General features: G+C 42.6%; 1 pseudogene; it reads right to left on the reverse strand.

The window, feature by feature from the left end:
• Positions 1-9,664: 9,664 nt before the first annotated feature.
• Positions 9,665-10,500, reverse strand: LOC102134877 (nucleophosmin-like; annotated as a pseudogene).
• Positions 10,501-18,151: the final 7,651 nt, after the last annotated feature.

Consider the following 18,151-nt stretch of genomic DNA (forward strand, 5'->3'; position numbering starts at 1 on the left):
GGAGTTCAAGACCAGCCTGGCCAACATGGTGAAACTTCATCTCTATTAAAAATACAAAAATTAGCTGGGCGTGGTGGCAGGTGCCTGTAATCACAGTACTCCAGAGGCTGAGGCAGGAGAATCACTTGAACCTGGGAGGTGTTCACTGCAAGAGCATAGGCAAAGCAGAAGTACTGTCGAATCACACATTGCCCAGGTCCCTTTGAGAGTCCATTATACAGCAGTCCCCCTCTTTGCCCTTTTGCTTTCCATGGTTACAGTTACCTGCAGCCCGAAAATATTAAATGGAAAACTCCAGAAATAAACGATTTGTCAGTTTTAAATCGCATGCCATCTTGAGTAGCGTGATAAAATCTCACATCATCGGCCGGGCTCGGTGGCTCATGTCTATAATGGCAGCCGAGGTGGGTGGATCACCTAAGGTCAGGAGTTCGAGACCAGCCTGGCCAAGATGGTGAAACCCTGTCTCTACTAAAAATGCAAAAATTAGCTGGGTATGGTGGCGGGGGGGGGGGCGCCTGTAATCCCAGCTACTCAGGAGGCTGAAGCAGGAGAATCGCCTGAACCATGGAGGTAGAGGTTACAGTGAGCCAAGATCATGCCATTGCACTCCAGCCTGGACGACAGAGCGAGACTCTGTCTCAAAAAAAAAAAAAAACAAAAAAACAAACAAACCATACTGCTCTGTCCCTCTCGGAACATGAATCTTCCCTCTGCCCTGCGTCTCACGCTGTCCGCAGTCCCCACCCATTAGTGACTTAGTAGCCGACTTGGGTGTCAGATCAACTGTGGTGGTAGCACAGTGCTTGTGTTTAAGTAACCCTCATTTTACTTAATAATGGCCCCAAAGAACAAGAGTAGTGATGCTGGCAATTCAGACATGCCAAAGAGAAGGCAAATATATGCCAAAGAGAAGTTGTTAATCTCTTACTGTACCTCATTTATAAATTAAACTTTATCATATGTATGTATACATGGGTGAAAAAACACAGTGTATACAGAGCTCAGTCCTATCCTTGGTTTCAGGCATCCACTGAGGTCCTAACTTAAACCTCCTTGGATAAGGGGGGATGATTGTAATCTGATTTCCTCAGTATTAAAGTAACACTTTAATTTCTCTCTCTCTCTTCCTTCCTTTCTTTCTTTCTTTCTTTCTCTTTCTTTTTCTTTCCTTCCCTCCCTCCCTTCCTTCCTTTCTCTTTCCTTTCTTTTCCTTTCTCTATCTTTCTTTCTTTCTCTTTCTTTCTTTTCTTTTCTTTCTTTCTTTTCTTTCTTTTCTTTCTTTCTTTCTTTCTTTCTTTCTTTCTTTCTTTCTTTCTTTCTTTCTTTCTTTCTGTCTTTCTTTCTTTCTCCTTTCTTTCCTTTCTTTCTTTTTTCTTTTCTTTCTTTCTTTCTCTTTCTTTTCTTTCTTCTTTTTGTTTTCTTGAGACAGGGTCTTGCTCTGTCGCCCAGGCTGGAGTGCAGTGGTGCAATCTCAGCTCACTGCAACCTCCACCTCCCAGGTTCAAGCGATTCTCCTGCCTCAGCCTCCCAAGTAGCTGGGATTACAGGCACGTGCCACTACGCCAGGCTAATTTTATATTTTTAGTAGAGACGGGGTTTTGCCATGTTGGCCAGGCTGGTTTCAAACTCCTGATCTCAAGTGATCCACCTGCCTCGGCCTTCCAAAGTGCCGGGATTACAGGCGTGAGCTACCGATCCCAGCCATGTATGTGTTCTTTATATAATAAAAATATTGACCTGTTGTCACATTTTGACCAAATATTTTTCTCCACCCATTGTCTGTAGTTTATTCATATTTTAATAATCAGAAGTTACCATTTTTTGTAATTAAATCTGGCAATCTCCTTCATAGTTTTTTCATTGTTTTTAAGTTTCTTTGTTCATTTAATAACTTTTCAATTCTATATATGCTCTTTAATCCATCTGGAAGCGATTTTGGTGTGTGGTATGTAAAGTATTTATTGAAAAAACTTATAATTTTAGTAAAACCAATGGTGGAAGGCCAAACGCTCCTTGCAAACAGGAAACATGTTTTATTCACTCTTGGGTTTCCCTGACTTTCCCAAGCAGAAGAATCACTAAAGGCAGCTTTTGTTTCCTCAGGCTCCAGCAGCCTAAGCTGCATTCAGGAAACATGGGTCTCCACTCCCTCCATCTGCTCTTTCTGCTGGAAGACACTAAGCACCTGTCCCCTTGCTGGTGTCATGACATCTCCCAGGGGTTGCTGGTCTCTTGTCCCTTGTAGACATCTTCACCCATGAGCTTCTGTAGAAGCACGGAAACGGCTACCTTTCCGGGGACTGCCCAGCCTTGAGCCAGCAGCGCCCCCTGGCGCCTTTTTCATTTTAATTGTTCACACAATGCTCCACTCTCTCCACTGGTCGCTTTTCCTGGAAGGCACCTCAAAAGATCTGCTTCAGTCGCTGGGGTAGTTTAGGCTAATTTGCTCTGACATTGCTCTTAGGGTAAATTTCTTCTTCATTTGAACAGCTCCTCCTCAGTTAAGGAGAAGCCATTATTTCTTGGTTGCCTTTTTCTTTTTTAGATATGGAGAGGCAGAGGGATTGTGGTTGGAGGCCGACTATTAGCCCCAATTTTTTTTTTTTTTTTTTTTTTTTTTTTGAGACAGGGTTTCGCTCTTTCGCCCAGGCTGGAGTACAGTGGCCTGATCTCGGTTCATGGCACCCTCCACCTCCTGGGATCAAGCGATTCTCCTACTTTAACCTCCCAAGTAACTGGGATTACAGGCATGTGCCACCACGCCCGGCTAATTTTTGTCTTTTTGATAAAGACGGGATTTCACCATGTTGCTCAGGCTGGTCTTGAACTCCTGACCTCAACTGATCTGCTCCCCTCGGCCTGCTGGGATTACAGGTGTGAGCCACCGCGTCCCTCCCAGGAAGTCTTTGAAGCTTTGTACAAATAAAATCCCAACGAGGATTTCCTGCTGTTCATACTAATGCCTGAACTTGTGAGTTAGAACTACAGGTCTTTGCCGGGTGCGGTGGCTTACGCCTGTAATCTCAGCAGTTTGGGAGGCTGAGGCTGGCGGATCATCTGAGGTCAGGAGTTCGAGACCAGTCTGGTCAACATGGAGAAACGCTGTCTCAAGTAAAATACAAAAATTAGCTGGGCATGGTGGCAGTCCCAGGTACTTGGGAGGCTGAGGCAGGAGACTCAATTGAACCCGGGAGGCGGAGGTTGGAGTGTGGCGAGATCGCGCCATTGCACTCCAGCCTGGGCGACAGTGAGAGATTCTGTCTGAAAAAGAAAAAGTGGCTGGAGAAAAGAGGAGCTGCACTTCCTCTTAAACATCAGGTGCAGAGTCGTCCTCCAGTTTGTCCGTCTCTGGCGACTTTTCTTTTTGAGACAGAATTTTTGTCACTAAGGAGGAATCTATAAAAGAAGATGGGGGAGAGTTCAAATAAATGAAACCTAGAAGTAGTCCTCAAATCTAATTAAAGCCAACACTGGAAATTAGTCCTGTTAGAAAAGAGAAAAACAAATTGTTGAATGTATCTGCATTATTTTCTCTCCTACCACCCTGGCAGAGGTACTGAGTACCAGAATGGCCAAAACATAGTGGCAAGAGAGCCAGCAGGGAAAATCCTGAACAATCCACTAATTGCATACTCAAGCCTACATTCAGTTGACTTTATTCAGAAACAGAATTGTCCTAGCTATGGGTTTATCCTAGCTCAAGTTAAAAGAGCAGGAAATTATGAAATAATTATGGAAAGATATACTTCAGTAGACACTTAATAATAGACCATCTACCATAGTAGACTAGCATGACCCTTGTCACAACATTCACTTGAATATGAGAGAAGGCAGGTTATTTTTCTTTCTTTTTAAACAATTTATTCTTCAGATTGTTTTGTGGCAGAATTAAAATTTCTTAAGGCCTTAAAGTAAAGATTACTCAACGTTGGACAAATGTTTGCTCAGACTGACTGTACAATATGTTCTAATATGGTTCACCATTTCTGAAAGTGGGAAAATCTACTTCCAGTTCTTCAGTCAGGGAAATTCTGTAACTTGACCCCTCTGTGAGGGGATGTGCTTCTGGCATTGGTTGCCATTATTCTGTCAAGTTTTTTTTTTTTCCCTTCTGTTTAAATTTCTCCTGGCTGCACTCTATTATTCCATAGACCTTTAGGTTTTCCCTCTTTGTAATTTGATGCCCTATTCAGCAGTATTCAGGAAGCTGTCTTGCTTTAGTTTAGTCCTTCTCAACTGCTCTGTGCTTTCCTTAGCTGAATGTGTGGCTTGTTTCATCTTTTCAGTTTTCCCCTTTCATGGGAGCTTGTATTAGTTCAATGTTCTTTATAAGGAAAGTATACATTTCACGTGAGTTGATTCACATATATCAAGGTAATAAAAAAAAGTAAGGTATTTGATACTGTTTGCTTTAAAAAACATACCCATACATACATTTTCCTCTTTTAATTCTTTAAATTTAGTTTTAATTTTCATCAGTTGTCCGTGAATATCAGTTAAAAGTCAAATAGCTACACTCCAATTATTGCATAGAAAAGCTGACCTCTAGGGTGCCACACCAGTTCTTAGAGTCTCCCAACCACGCTCAACTCCTTTGTGCTGTTGGTTTTGTTACTTAACTTCATCCCTCTAAATATAGCATGCTTATATGACTACTTCATCATTATTATTATTACTATTATTATAGTTTTCGGCATTATCTATTGACATTCCTCTTTGGAAAATGAGGATTTACTTTTTTTCCACTCCTATCCCCAGTACATCTGGTCACAATTCCCCTCCATCTTTCCATCATAGTTAAGTTATAACTTTGATTAGATCAATATATGATGTTACAGTATTACATCTATGTAAAGCCTTTTGGGATTGTTCCATTCCTTAGGCAATGTTTGCTTTCCTTTTGTTGCCCAACTTTTTGTTTCTCCTAAAGTTAATAAACTTTTTGTTTCATTTGCTTTGTTTTCTCTATACTCATCATTAAGTTAACCCCCAACTTGCCTCAAGTTCTGGAAATGTTCTTTCAGTCCACTCAAACACAGGGATTCATTAGTTTTATCTTCAGTCTTTGGACCTGCTCTAATCTGTACTGGTGCACAACTGACAGCTCATGGTCTTTATTTGCCATCATCTTTGGGGATTCCTTTTGTTTCTTTATTGAGTCCTGTTTATTGCCTGGTTCCTGTTTTCTTCTTTCTTGAATTATGTTCTTGCTTTGGTGGAATGAACCCCCTCAAGTAACTTCCTGGAAAAGGGTACACAGATATAAATTTTTGAGACCTGACATGTCTGAAAAGGTCTTTAGTCAACTTGCATATACAATCAATAGTTTGTCTGGGTATAGAATTCTAAGTTGAAAGTGATTTTTGCTAAGGATTTTGGAAGCAATGCTCTCCACTGTCTTTTAGTGTTCTTATCTTTTGTATGTGACTTGTTTTTGCTTTTAAATTCTGGAAACTTTTAGGACTTTGCTATTGTCTCCACTATTTCAAACTTTCATGATTATATAGTTTCTCATAGTCTGTTTTCATTCATTGTTTGGGCAATCAGTACATCCTTTCAAACGGAAAACATTTGTTTCTTAAATGGTTCTTTAATAGTTTTCTTCTGTTTTTCATATTTTCTCTCCTGGAACTTCTGTTAGTTAGATGTTGGACTTCTCAGATTGATCCTCCAATTGTCTTGTTTTTGCTATTTTCAATCTTTTACTTTTCCTCTACTTTCTGAGATATTTCCTTACCTTTATGTATCATTTTTTCTAACGAATTATTTACTTATATTATAGTGTTAACTTCCAAGAGCTCTTTACTATTTCCTAGCTTTAAAAAAATACTATGTTTGTTTCACAGAGTCAACATTCCTTTTACATATCTCCAAGGATGGTTAAGATTTTAAAAATCTTCCTCTTTAATATTAAAGCCTTTACTCAGAAATATATTAGGCTGGTTGCTTCTATTTAAGAGTAAGGTGGGCTGGGCACGGTGACTCATGCCTGTAATCCCAGCACTTTGGGAGGCCGAGGCAGGCAGATCACAAGGTTAGGAGTTTGAGACCAGACTGGCCAAAATGGTGAAACCCTGTCTCTACTAAAAATACAAAAATTACCCGGGCATGGTGGCAGCACCTGTAAACTCAGCTACTCAGGCGGCTGAGGCAGGAGAATCATTTGAATCCAGGAGGCGGAGGTCGCAGTGAGCCAAGATCACACCATTGCACTTCAGCCTGGGCGACAGGGCGAGACTCCATCAGACACACACACACACACACACACACACACACACACACACACACACACAAAGTAAGGCATTAAAAGCTGATTGCTAACTCTGCACATGTGGACGGACCTTTAAGAATGAAAGCTTCACTGTCAGTTATTCTACTGTTTTACTGGGGAGTATCCATCATCAGTATCTTTATGTCTATTTTCTTGGACTATTCATGTTTTCCTGCCTGGAGGGTGTTAGTTTGGTTGCCAGATCCTGTGAATTTAAACTTAAATAAGTATCTATAAAAATCTTAAGTTCAATTTAGTATTGTATGATCTCTTCAATACTAGACTGTAATATCAAATCTTGGGTCTATGTATGTTTTTGCTTTTCCCCAGTGTTCCTGGCATGATGCTAAGGATATAGTGGGTGATGAAATATATACTTGCTGAATATGGGAATAAGATTAATTTTATGATCAGATTTTTTTTTTTTTTTTTTTGAGATGGAGTCTCGCTCTGTTACCCAGGCTGGTGTGCAATGGCACGATCTTGGCTCACTGCAACCTCCACTTCCTGGGTTCCAGTGATTCTCCTGCCTCAGCCTCCTGAGTATCTGGGATTACAGGCACCACCACCACGCCTGGCTAATTTTCGTATTTTTAGTAGAGATGGGGTTTCACCATGTTGGTGAGGTGGTCTCGAACTCCTGACCTCGTGATCTGCCTCCCTTGGCCTCCCGAAGAGGCTGTAATCACTGCTGGGATTACAGGCGTGACCCACCGCACCTAGCCATGATCAGATTTATGTGAAGGAAAGGAATAAGTATACACTTAACTATTTCCTTTTCAGCATGGGGCACTGACATAGTTTGGGTATTTGTCCCCACACAAATCTTATGTTAAAATGTAATCACCAATGTTGGAGGTAAGGCGTGGTAGGAGGTGTTTGGATCACGGATCTCTCATGAATGGTTTGGACCATCGTCTTGGTGATAAGTGAGCTGTTGCTCTGAGTTCACACAAGAGCTGTTCATTTAAAAGTGTGTGGCACCTCCTCCACACTCTCTCACTTGCTTCTGCTTTCACCGCGTGAAGGGCCTGCTCTCTCTTCTGCCATGATTGTAAGCTTCCGGAGGCCTCCCTAGAAGCTGAACACATGCCTGCACCGTGCTTCCTGTAAAGCCTGCAGAGCCGTGAGCCAGCCAGACCTCTTTTCTTATAAATTACCCGGTCTCAGGCATTTATTTATAGTAATGCAAGAATGGCCTAATTCAGGCACCACATTATATTTCTCATGTAACTTCTTTTTCTCAATTACACTATTCTAATATTTGTACCAAGTAATGCCTTAGACACTAATTTTCTTTTTTTAATGGAATAGATAAAATAAGTTGTTTAAATATTTAAAATAATGAAAGTGAAAGTAGGGTATTTCCTGCCACCATCACTATCCCAGGTGGCGGAGTGTAACGATTAAGGACATAGGTTCTGTCCTGTCATTTGGCTACGTGACCCTCCGCCAAGTTACTTACTCTTTCTGGGTATCAATCTCCTAATCTTTAAGTAAATAATCATAGTAAATAGGTTAGTTGTGAGATTTTAGTCTATGTAAAACACTTTACAGTTTTTGGATTATAATACTCTCAATAAATTTTAGCTATGACAATAACAAAAAGATGAGTTTTTCTGAGCCGTGAGGACAGTAATTACAAGAGTGATGGGTGTTATGAAGGAGAAGTGTAGTGTGACGGGAACATTTACCAGAGGGGCATAACTTAAACGGGTGCATTTTAGTCTTTTTCCTTCATGGCCCTGTCGGCCGCTCTCTGCCTTTTTTTTTTTTTTTTTTTAAACAGAGTCTTGCTCTGTCACCCAGGCTGGAGTGCAGTGGTATGATCTTGGCTCACTGCAACCTCTGCCTCCCAGGTTCAAGCAATTCTCCTGCCTCAGTCTCCCGAGTAGCTGGGACTACAGGTGCCTGCCACCATGTCTGCTAATCTTTGTATTTTTAGTAGAGATGGGGTTTCACTATGTTGGCCAGGCTGGTCTTGAATTCCTGACCTCAGGTAATCCAACCGCCTCAGTCTCCCAAAGTGCTGAGATTACAGGCGTGAGCCACCATGCCCGGCCTGCTGCCCTCTACTTTCAACTTTAGAAAGTGGCTGGAGAAAAGTGAATTCCTGGCACAATTAAAAGCATGTTTACCATGATTCCGTTAGCTTGAGAAAACTGGATGAAAGGGAGGGCAAGTAGTGTGACACACAAGAGCAAGGAACAGTTAGGGAAGTGGATTAAAGGCGCTTTAAGGCAGGCTTGTGCAGATTGAGGCTTAACTTTACGTTTCAATATTTGTTACTATTACATTCTATTCTTTTTGAGCAAGCAATACTTTGGCATAAAATCAAATATAAATGGTATGCAGTGAAAACTCTCATTCCTATCCTTGCTCTATCTGTCTCTTTTTCTTACCACAGATAATGACTTTTATTTTTTATTTTTCCTTTCTGGAGTTATGCAAGTACAAAAATTAGGAATACCTGTCTTTATTCCCCCTCTTTCCTTCACAAAAGGAAGCATATTGTAACATACTCAGTTGCATTCATTATCATCTTACATCTTGCTTTTAATTTAAAAATATATTATGCAGCTTTATCAGTAACACTACAAGGCTTCTTTTTTATTTCTTCTCATGTACATGGTGTTTTATGATATGGATGTATCACCATCTAACCAGTTCTTATTAATGGAGACTTGACCTGCTCTCATTTTGCTCTTACCAAAATGCTGCAATGAATAAACTTGTTCATATGTCTATATAAATAAATCTCCAGAAGTAGGATTATTGGATCACAGGGTAAATAATTTTGTAATTTTTTTTTAATTCATTCAAATATTTATTGAGCAGCTAAGGAGATGCAAAGGTGGTTTAAAACATGGTCAGAGGTCTGGGCGCGGTGGCTCATGCCTGTAATCCCAGCACTTTGGGAGGCCAAGGTGGGTGGATCACAAGGTCAGGAGATCGAGACCATCCTGGCTAACAGGGTGAAACCCCGTCTCTACTAAAATACAAAAAACTAGCCAGGCGTGCAGGCGGGCACCTATAGTCCCAGCTACTTGGGAGGCTGAGGCAGGAGAATAGTGTGAACCCGGGAGGCAGAGCTTGCAGTGAGCCAAGATCCTGCCACTGCACTCCAGCCTGGGAGACAGCGAGACTACGTCTCAAAAACAAAAAAACAAAACAAACAAACAAACAAAAAACATGGTCAGAAGTGAGGCAAATATGCAAGTAATAGAAAGCAAAGGGCAAGGTTCACCAAATCACAGTAGTCAGAAGAAAGTGCTTTAGGGAACTGAGAGTGAGATTGTTTCCAACCTGAAGAGGCGTGGGCAGCAAATCAGAAAAGTGGACTGGGATTAAAATAGAAGACTTCTGTCTGGATTGTTGACACTGAGTATGGACTATATTTGTCTCTCCTTTTCCTTTCTCCCCATCTTTGGGCTTAATTTACCAGTAGTGCCCAGGACTGTTCAATGCACTTTTTCTATACTTGCTTCCATTTTTGCTCTGATGTCTTCTACAGAACTAGGTCCTTTTGGTGTTTTAGGAGTTTTTTCCTGTTTTTTTTGAAGGATTCTTGTCCTTTTGATCTTGGTGTTGATGATGGTTTTGAGTCTGTTCCATTCTGATTTGACTTTTGTCCTTTTTTGGCTGGAGTATCTCATATAGATTGCTTCACTGGTGCTTTTTCTTCAGATTCCTCATCATCAAAATCATCATCATCTTCATCATCATCATCTTCATCATCATCATCTTCATCAGCAGCAAGTTTTACTTTTTTCTGTGGAATCTTCCTACCACCTCCAGTAGCAGACTGCTTTCCAGATATACTTAATAGTTTCACATCCTCCTCCTCTTCATCTTCTGACTCTGCATCTTCTACCACAGCTACTAAGTGCTGTCCACTAATATACACTGGCCCTGAACCACACTTCAACCGTAAGACCACTGGGTGTGTTATTTCAAAGCTCCAAGGCAAACTGTTGGCTATACAGACATTTTCAAAGTTGCCAGTGTTACTTTGGACTACCTTCGTAATTCATTGCCTCTGCTTCAATAATTTGCAATTCATCCTTTACACCAGGCCCTAAACTGACCGTTCTTAAAGATAACTGGTGCTCATTTTCATCATTATCCACCTTAAAGTGATCATCTTTGTCAGCCTTTAGTTCACAACTGAAAAGATAGTTCTGGGGCCTCAGGGGACTCATGTCCCTGTCCATCAAATCTTCCATCAGGTGGCGGCACACACTTAGGTGGGAGAGAAGGTGGACGGAGATCAATGACCACGGCTCAAGAGAACAGCCGTGCAGTACAGAATCATACCAGCGATTTTGTAATTTTAACAGATGTTCCCAGATTATTTTCCCTAAAGTTTGTACTTCCACCAGCAATATCCGAGAGTGCCTGGGCATTTCTCCATGTTCCTCATGCTTCACCAATTATATTTATCAAATGTTTGGATTTTGGCCATAATGGAAAATGGTATGGAAAGGTAGTTTTAATTAGCAATTTTCATATATTTAAGAATCACTCATATTTCTATGTCTGTCAACTAATCATTCATCTGTTGATCTTTTCCTTGTCAAATTCCAGAAACTCTTTTTACACTAGAGGGATTCACCCTTTGCTGTAATATGAGGTACAAATCCTCTCCTCCAGTTTGTTATTTCTCGTTAATCTTTATTTATATTGTTAATTTTCTTTCTATGAAGACATGTTCCTTGTTTTTGTAGTTGAAAGCATCAATTGTTTTATTTATGGCTTTAGGAAGACTTTTCTACTATGATGTTATAAAGGAATTTACTGTTCTCTTCTGGTACTTCTTATGACTTCATTTTTGACACTGAAGTCTTTGAGGCATTGAGAACCTATCCTAATTGACATAGTTTGAATCTATGTCCCCACCCAAATCTCATGTTCAATTGTAATCCCCAGAGTTGGGGCGGGGTCTGGTGGGAGGTGATTGAATCACAAGGGTGGATCCTCTGTGAATGGTTTAGCACCATCCTCTCGGTGCTGTTCTTATGACAGTAAGTGAGTGAGCTATCATGAGATCTGGTTGTTTAAAAGTATGTAACCCGCCCCCCAACCCAGTCTCTTCCTTGCTCTTGCTCTACCCATGTAAGACATCCCTGCTTCCCCTTCGCCTCTACCATAATTGTATGTTTCCTGAGGCCTCTCCAGAAGCTGAGTAGTTGCCAGCATCATGCTTCCTGTACAGCCCGAAGAACTGTAAGCCACTTAAACCTTTTCTTTTTAAACCACCCAGTCTCAGGTATTTCTTTATAGCAATGTGAGAATAGACTAATACACTAATAAGTGATGTGAGGTCTAGATCTAATTTTGGTAGTTGGTCACACAAGTTTCCCAGAATAATTTTATTAAACAGTCCATCTTTTTTGGCCAGGTACAGTGGCTCGTGCCTGTAATCCCAGCACTTTGGGAGGCTGAGGCAGGAGGATCTCAAGCTCAGGAGTTTGAGACGACCCTGGGCAACACGGCTAAACCCTGTCTCTACAGAAAATATAAAAATTAGCCAGGCATGGTGGCGTGTGCCTGTAGTCCCAGCTACTTGGGATGCTGAGGTGGGAGAATCACTTGAACCCAGGAGACAGAGGTTGCACAGAGCTGAGATTGTGCCAGTGCACTCCAGCCTAGGCAACAGAGGTAGACCCTGTCTCCAAAAAAAAAGAAGAAAAAAAAGACAATCCATCTTTTCTCCACTGACTCAAGACACCATCTTTATTGCAGACAGAATTCCCATATGTGCTTGTGACTGACTTCTTGGACTTCTACTCTGTTTATTTTTATTTTTATTTTGAGACAGAACCTCACTCTGCCACCAAGGCTGGAGTGCAGTGGCACGATCTTGGCTCACTGCAACCTCTGCCTCCCAGATTCAAGCAATTCTCATGCCTCAGCCTCCTGAGTAGTTGGGATTACAGGGGCCCGCCACCATTCCTGTATTGTATTTTTAGTATAGACGGGGTTTCATCATGTTGGCCAGGCTGGTCTCAAACTCCTGGCCTCAAGTAATCTGCCCACCACAGTCTCCCAGAGTGCTGGGATAACAGAGGTGAGTCACCATGGTCAACCTATTCTCTTTAAATGGTCTGTCTATTCATATATCATGCCACAATATTTTTATTATCTAGGTTTTATAGAACATATTAATATCTGATAGAGCTAGTGCTCACTCAGTGCTTGTCTCTTTCTGAACTTTCCTGATCTTTTTAAACAAATAAATTATTTAATATAAATTTTATGGCTAGGAGCGGTGGCTCACACTGGTAATCCCAGCACTTTGGGAGGCCGAGGTGGGTGATCAGTTGAGGTCAGGAGTTTGAGACCAGCCTGGCCAACGTGATGAAACACCATCTCCACTAAAAATACAAAAATGAGCTGGGTGTGATAATGCGGACCTGTAATCCCAGCTACTCAGGAGGCTGAGGCAGGAGAATCACTTGAACCTGGGAGGCAGAGGTTGCAGTGAGCTGAGATCGCACCACTGCACTCCCGCCTGGGTGACAGAGTGAGACCCTGTCTCAAAAAAAAAAAAAAAAAAAAAATTGCAGTCAACTTGTCTCATTTCCAAATTAAACACATCAGTTTTATATTTACATATAAATACTGGCTTAGATTAATTTATATATAAAATTGGAATTGTTTTAAAATATGTTAACTTAGGGTGAATAGTCATCTCTATGGTGAATCTTTATTCAAGTATAGAGCAGGCTTTTCATTTCTTCGAGGCCTCTTACGTACCTTTCTAGTATTTTTAAGTTTTTGCCCTAAAGATTTTGCACATTTTTACTAAACTTTACCTAGGTGTTTGTATTCTTTTAGTTTGAAATCGTTTCAAACTTACAGAAAAGTTGCAAGGTTATTGCAAAGATCTCCCAAATTCTCCTTGTCAGGCCTCTGAGCCCAAGCCAAGACACCATATCCCCTGTGACCTGCACGAATACATCCAGAGGGCCTGAAGCAAGTGAAGAATCACAGAAGAAGTGAAAATGGCCTGTTCTGATGACATTCCACCATTGTGATTTGTTCCTGCCTCACCTTAACTGAGCGATTAGACCTTGTGAAATTCCTTCTCCTGGCTCAGAAGTTTCCCCACTGAGCACCTTGTGAACTTCGCCCCTGCCTGTAAGAGAAAAACCCCCTTTGACTGTAGTTTTCCACTACCCACCCAAATCCTATAAAATAGCCCCACCCCATCTCCCTTCACTGACTCTCTTTTCAGACTCAGCCCGCCTGCACCCAGGTGCAGACTGGTTGCAAATAAACAGCCTTGTTGCTCGCACAAAGCCTGTTTGGTGGTCTCTTCACACAGACACGCATGACATGTGGTGCCGAAGACCCGGGTCAGAGGGACTCCTTCGGGAGACCAGTCCCCTGTCCTCACCCTCACTCAGTGAAGAGATCCACCTACAACCTCGGGCCTCAGACCAACCAGCTCAAGGAACATCTCACCAATTTCAAATCGGGTAAGCGGTCTTTTCACTTTCTTCTCCAGTCTCTCTTGCTACCCTTCAGTCTCCCTCTCTCGCTACCCTGCAATTTCCCTGTCCTTCCAATTCCAGTTATTTTTCCTCTCTAGGAGAGACAGAGGAGATACATTTTATCCGTGGACCCAAAACTCTGGAGCCAGTCACAGACTGGGGAAGACAGTCTTCCCTTGGTGTTTAATCACTGCGGGGATGCCTGCCTGATTATTCACCCACATTCCACTGATGTCTGATCACCGCAGAGATGCCTGCCTTGGTCATTCACCCACATTCCCTTGGTGGCAAGTCAATTGCGGGGACGCCTGCTTTGGCTGCTCACCCACGTTGCAGCCCAGGGCTGCTCCCCACCCCCCTTCTCCGTGTCTCTACCCTTCTCTTTAAACTTGCCTCCTTCACTATGGGCAAACTTCCACCCTCCATTCCTCCTTCTTCTCCTTCAGCTTGTGTTCTCAAGAACTTAAAACCTCTTCAACTCTCGCCTGACCTAAAATCTAAGTGTCTTATTTTCTTCTGCAATACCGCTTGGCCCCAATACAAACTCGACAGTAGTTCCAAGTGGCCAGAGAATAGCACTTTCGATTTGTCTATCCTACAAGATCTAGACAATTTTTGTCGAAAAATGGGCAAATGGTCTGAGGTGTCTGACGTCCAGGCATTCTTTTACACATTGGTCCTTCCCTAGTCTCTGCTCCCAATGCGACTTGTCACAAAACTTTCTTCTTTCTCTCCTGTCTGTTCCTTCAGTCTCCACCCCAAGCTCTGAGTCCTTTGAATCCTCCTTTTCTACGGAGTCATCTGACCTCTCCCCTCCTCCCCAGGCTGCTCCTCGCCAGGCTGAGCCAGGTCCCAATTTCTCCTCAGCCTCCACTCCGCCACCCTATAATCCTTTTATCACCCCCTCCTCACACCCCGTCCAGCTTACAGTTTCTTTCCACGACTAGCCCTCCCCCACCTGCCCGACAATTTCCTCTTAAAGAGGTGGCTGGAGCTGAAGCCATAGCCAAGGTTAGTGCTTCTTTTTCTTTATCTGACCTCTCCCAAATCAGTTAGCATTTAGGCTCTTTTTAATCAAATATAAAAACTCAACCCAGTTCATGGCCCATTTGCCAACAACCCTTAGAGGTTTACCACCCTAGACCTAGAAAGGCCAGAAGGCCGTCTTATTTTCAATACGCATTTTATTACCCAATCCGCTCCCGACATTAAATAAAGCTCCAAAAATCAGATTCCAGCCCTCAAACCCCACAACAGGACTTAATTAACCTCATCTTCAAGGTGTACAATAATAGAGTAGAGGCAGCCAAGTAGCAATGTATTTCTGAGTTGCAATTCCTTGTCTCCACTGTGAGACAAACCCCAGACACATCTCTGGCACACAAGAACTTCCAAAGGCCTGAACCACAGCAGCCAGGCATTCCTTCAGGATAGCCTACCCCAGGATCTTACTTCAAGTGCTGGAAATCTGGCCACTGGGCCAAAGAATGCCTGCAGCCTGGAATTCCTCCTAAGCCATGTCCCATCTGTGCGGGACCCCACTGGAAATTGGACTGTCCAACCCGGCAGCCACTCCCAGAGTCCCTGGAACTCCAGCCTAAGGCTCTCTGACTGACACCTTCCCAGATCTTCTCAGCTTAGTAGCTGAAGACTGACACTGCCCAATCACCTTGGAAGCCTACAGGACCATCACAGATGCTTTGGGTAACTCATACAGTGGAGGGTAAGTCTGTCCCCTTCTTAATCAATACAGAGGCTACCCACTCCACATTACCTTTTTTTCAAGGGCCTGTTTCCCTTGCCTCCATAACTGTTGTGGGTATTGATGGCCAGGCTTCTAAACCTCTTAAAACTTCCCAATTCTGATGCCAACTTGGACAACATTCTTTTATGCACTCTTTTTTAGTTATCCTCACCTGTCCAGCTTCCTTATTAGGTCAAGACACTTTAACTAAATTATCTGCTTCCCTTACTATTCCTTGGCTACAGTCACACCTCATTGCTACCCGTTTCCCCAGTTCAAAGCCTCCTTCACATCCTCCCCTTTATCTCCCCACCTTAATCCACAAGTGTGGGACACCTCTACTCCCTCCTTGGTGACCGATCATGCACCCCTTCCCATCCCATTAAAACCTAATCACCCTTACCCTGCCACACTTTCAAAGGATTAAAGCCTGTTATCACTCACCTGTTGCAGCATGGCCTTTTAAAGCCTACAAACTCTCCTTACAATTCCTGCATTTTACCTGTCAAAAAACCAGACAAGTCTTACAGGTTAGTTCAGGATCTGTGCTTTATCAACCAAATTGTCTTGCCTATCCACCCCGTGGTGCCAAACCCATATACTCTCCTATCCTCAATACCTCCCTCCACAACACATTATTCTATTCTAGATAAACCTAGCTGACCCCATAGATCCCAAATCCATTCCCCATTCCTCTTTCCATTCCTTAAAAACAGCTTTAAAAGCTGCTCCCACACTAGCTCTCCCTAACTCATCCCAACCTTTTTCATTACACACAGCTGAAGTGCAGGGCTATGTGGTTAGATTTTTTACACAAGAGCTGGGACTGCACCCTGTAGCCTTTCTGTCCAAACAACTTGATCTTACTGTTTTAGCCTAGCCCTTAGGTCTGCGTGCAGTGGCTGCCACTGCTTTAATACTTTTAGAGGCCCTCAAAATCACAAACTATGCTCAACTCTCTACAGTTCTCGTAACTTCCAAAATCTATTTTCTTCCTCACACCTGACACATATACTTTCTGCTCCCTGGCTCCTTCAGCTATGTTCACTCTTTGTTGAGTCTCCCACAATTACCATTGTTCCTGGCCCGGACTTCAATCCGGCCTCCCACATTATTCCAGATATCACACCTGACCCCCATGACTGCGTCTATCTGATCTACCTAACATTCACTCCATTTCCCCATATTTCCTCCTTTCCTGTTCCTCACCCTTATCGCACTTGGTTTATTGATGGCAGTTCCACCAGGCCTAACCATCACTCACCAGCAAAGGCAGGCTATGCTATAGTATCTTAAATATCTATCATTAAGGTGAGCACTCTGCCCCACTCCACTACCTCTCAGCAAGCTGAACTCATTGCCTTAACTTGATCCGTCACTCTTGCAAAGGGACTACGTGTCACTATTTATACTGACTCTAAATATGCCTTCCATATCCTACACTACCTTGCTGTTATATGGGCTGAAAGAGGTTTCCTCACTACTCAAGGGTCTTCCATCATTAATGCCTCTTTAATAAAAACTCTTCTCAAGGCTGCTTTACTTCCAAAGAAAGCTGGAGTCATTCACCGCAAGGGCCATCAAAAGGCATCAGGTCCCACCACTCAGGGCAATGCTTATGCTGATAAGGTAACTAAAAAAGCAGCCAGGTTCCAACTTCTATCCCTCACGGCAGTTTTTCTCCTTCTCATCGGTCACTCCCACCTACTCCCCCACTGAAACTTCCACCTATCAATCTCTTGGTTATTGGACCAAGGAAAATATCTCCTTCCAGACTCACAGGCCCATTCTATTCTGTCATCATTTCATAACCTCTTCCATGTAAGTTACAAGCTGCTAACCTGCCTCTTAGAACCTCTCATTTCCTTTCCATTGTGGAAATCTATCCTCAAGGAAATCACTTCTCAGTGTTCCATCTGCTATTCTACTATTCCTCAGGGATTGTTCAGGCCCCCTCCCTTCCCTACACATCAAGCTTGGGGATTTGCCCCTGCTCAGGACTGGAAACTTGGCTTTACTCACATGCCCCAAGTCAGGAAACTAAAATACCTCTTGGTCTAGGTAGACACTTTCACTGGATGGGTAGAGGCTTTTCCCACAGGTTGTGAGAAGGCCACTGCAGTCATTTCTTCCCTTCTGTCAGACATAATTCCTCGGTTTGGCCTTCCCACCTCTATGCAGTCTGATAACGGACTGGCCTTTATTAGTCAAATCACCCAAGCAGTTTCTTGGGCTCTTGGTATTCAGTAGAACTTTCATACCCCTTACCGTCCTCAATCTTTAGGAAAGGTAGAACGGACTAATGGTCTTTTAAAAACACACCTCACCAAGCTCAGCCTCTAACTTAAAAAAAAAAGGACTCTGTTAAGGGTAGAGCCCTAAAACTCACCAACCAAGCAAGTAATTACACTGAACCCCTTGGACACCTCTAATTGGATGTCCTGGGTCCTCCCAATTCTTAGTCCTTTAATACCTGTTTTTCTCCTTCTCTTATTCAGACCTTGTGTCTTCTGTTTAGTTTCTCAATTCATCCAAAACCGTATCCAGGCCACCAATAATCATTTTATATGACAAATGCTCCTTCTAACAACCCCACAATATCACCCCTTACCCCCAAATCTTTCTTCAGTTTAA

The sequence above is a fragment of the Macaca fascicularis genome, chromosome 8 (genome assembly GCF_037993035.2).
Source record: "Macaca fascicularis isolate 582-1 chromosome 8, T2T-MFA8v1.1".
In the NCBI taxonomy this organism is placed as follows: domain Eukaryota; kingdom Metazoa; phylum Chordata; class Mammalia; order Primates; family Cercopithecidae; genus Macaca; species Macaca fascicularis.